The sequence below is a fragment of the Ursus americanus genome, unplaced genomic scaffold (genome assembly GCF_024610735.1).
Source record: "Ursus americanus isolate L20-20 unplaced genomic scaffold, mUrsAme1.1.p SCAF_297, whole genome shotgun sequence".
In the NCBI taxonomy this organism is placed as follows: Eukaryota; Metazoa; Chordata; class Mammalia; order Carnivora; family Ursidae; genus Ursus; species Ursus americanus.
The window spans coordinates 10,001-12,777 of NW_028273878.1; the positions used below are offsets into that span (position 1 = coordinate 10,001).

General features: G+C 58.9%; 1 long non-coding RNA gene across 1 annotated transcript; it reads left to right on the forward strand.

The window, feature by feature from the left end:
- The first annotated feature begins 592 nt into the window (after positions 1-592).
- Positions 593-2,071, forward strand: LOC148106543 (uncharacterized). Its single transcript, XR_015723729.1, has 2 exons — positions 593-1,058; positions 1,181-2,071. It is a non-coding gene; the product is annotated as an uncharacterized LOC148106543 (long non-coding RNA).
- Positions 2,072-2,777: the final 706 nt, after the last annotated feature.

Here is a 2,777-nt window from a genome sequence, read left to right on the forward strand (position 1 = left end):
AGATGACACAGGCTGCAACCGGTGCACCCTGGGTGGGTCGCAAGGCACGGGAGGAGCACGTGGGAGGAGCACGTCCCCTAGCTGTGCAGCTGTCCCCATCCATCCATCCATCCATCCATCCATCCATCCATCCATCCATCCCAGGGACGGTGGGGAAAAGATCCCCAGTGGGCCCCCCCTCTTCGGCTAACGGCGCGCCCTGAGTTGGGAAGCGCTACCGACCCAGGTGGATCGGGACGGCGCCGTGCGCCGGAAAGGCGGGCACTGTGTCTCAGCCACCCTGAGACACCCCCCCCCCCCCCCGTATTCGTCACTCGCAGTCTCACGGATTCACCGCAGTGCCGGTTGTCGGGCACCGCCCGCCCGGTGGTCACTTCTCTAGTGCCCAAAAGGTCGACCAGATGGTCCGGCCGCTGATGGGGCGGGTTGTGGGGGGGCTGGGATAGGGGGGCGGCGCGGGCGGGGGGGGGGGGGAGGAGGGGCCGGAGAAAAGAAGAGGGAGCCCGAGAAAGGCCCGGAGGCGGGGCGGGGCGGGGCGGGGTGGGGTGGGGTGGGGCGAGGGGGAGGGGGAGGGGGAGGGGGAGGGGGAGGGGGAGGGGGGCGGGGTGTGGAGAGAGCATGGGTGGGAAGGAGGAACAGTTGCAGTTACGGTGATTTTTGTGGATCGTTTGGGAAATAGACTCACCTGTGTTCTTCTCTAAGCGTCTCCGACATCACGGATTCAACAAACCTACACCTTGGACAATGTTGACGTGGGGATACAGATGGACAACATGGAGACACGTCGCTGTTCTTCTCCATAGAGCTAGATCCAGAGAATGAGATCGATGGACCCACGGACGGAAATCAAGTTTCTCTTTCCCCGAAATGACCCAGGACACCCCTCTTCTAGTCAGCTCCCGTCCTGCTCCCCCCGCCCACCGCAACAACCTCTCACTGGACCTTCCCCCTTTGCCACCAGAAAGCTTTTCCACTCCTCCGCCTGGCCTGCGTTTGCTTCGAGTCTCTGCCAGACCCAGGTGGTGATAACCGCCCACAGACTCTGTTGACCTCAACAGGTGATTCCTGTTCTCATGTGGGTGATCTTTGTTTATCTCCACAGAGGTGATTAGTTTGGGGAACAAATAAAACCACTCAGAACAAGAACCCGACCTCCCCCTTCCCACACCTTTTGATGCAGATCTTCGTGGACGCAGGGACCGGATGGATGGATGGATGGATGGACCGAACGAACGAACGAACGAACGAACATCGGTCCACCACCGGCCCGTTCACCTACCTACCTACCTACCTACCCACCCACCCACCCACCCACCCACCCACCTACCTACCTACCTACCAACCAACCTACCAACCTGCATCTGCTACATTTTTTTCCTCACACATTTTCAAAGTGGAGATACAATTCGCACGCCATGATTCACATCCTCTTGAAAGTGTACGGTTCGGTGGCCTTTTTTATTTTTTTTAAAGGTTACTCACAAAGCTGCACGACCCGCACCGCCATTTCCAGAACATTTCCGTCACCTCAAAAAGAGACACCCCCCACCCCTCCCCCTTCCCGTCCGCGCCTCCCCCCCCCCACCCTCAACCTCAACCTCACCCCGACCCTCACCCCGGCTCTCTTCACCATTCTCCCCCAACAGCCTCTGATCTGTTTGCTCCCTCCCTCTAGGATTGGGCTATTCCGTCTGGCTCTTTCCTACCCATGGGATCCCAAGGCATTATGTCACCCTGGCTGTCTGGTTCCTTTCACTTAGCGTCATGTTTTGGGGGGGCTCACCCATGTGTTTGCATGGATCCGCGCTTTGCTCCTTTGTACGGCGTCTTCGTTTTCCACGATGAGCCATGAAGATGAGTGGAACGACTGAATGATTTTCCCCTGACCCTTTCTCTTAAAACTGGAAGCGGTGGAAAAATAGTATCCTCTCCGGGGACAGAAGTCCTAGCACCATCAGCAGATGCTGTGAGAAAGTGTTTTGCACGCTCTCACGTTGCCGCCTTCTTCCTTGGAAAAGGATTCACGGGCTATCCTGTACCCCTCGAGGCCATACAGATCTCATGCTCCTCAGTGGCTGTGGTCGTGTGTGTTGGATCGCGTGGCGCCCCCCCCCCCCCCCCCCCGAGAGCTACCGCCGCTTCATCTTCCTAGGCTCGTCCAGGAGTGAAATGAACAGCAGAGCGCTTTTCCCGACAGGCGGGCCCAAGCCGTTGACTGGGAAGGTTTCAAAGCCGTTCCCAGATGCTGCACATCTGGCCGGAAAGGAGGCAGGCTGTGAGGTTTGGGGTAGGGTGCTGCCTCTGTCCTTCCGCCATCCGTCACCGTCACTGTGGAAAGCTATTTGTCGTGGAGGTGTGGCTTGCCATAGACATCCTGCCAGGGGCCGTGGGGCTTTTCGAGCTTTTCATTATTATCATTTTTGGTGGTGGTGGTGGTGGTGGTGGTGGTGGTGGTGGTGGTGGTGGTGGTGGTGCTGCTGCTGCTGCTGCTGCTGCTGCTGCTGCTGCTGCTGCTGCTGCTGCTGCTGCTGGTTCACGTAAACTCTACACCCAACGTGGGGCTCGAACTCAGGACTCTGAGATCAAGAGTCAGCGCGCTCTACAGAGAGCCAGCCAGGTGCCCCTGAGCTTTTCGTAACCTACGGAGAGCACAGGTTTCGTGCCCCACCCCACCACCCCCCCATCCCCACCCCCGCCCCCCCACCCCCGCCTTACGTACCTGTGCACGGACTCGATTTGGCCATAGCCTCGCCTCGGGTGCCCTTCAATGTTTCCAA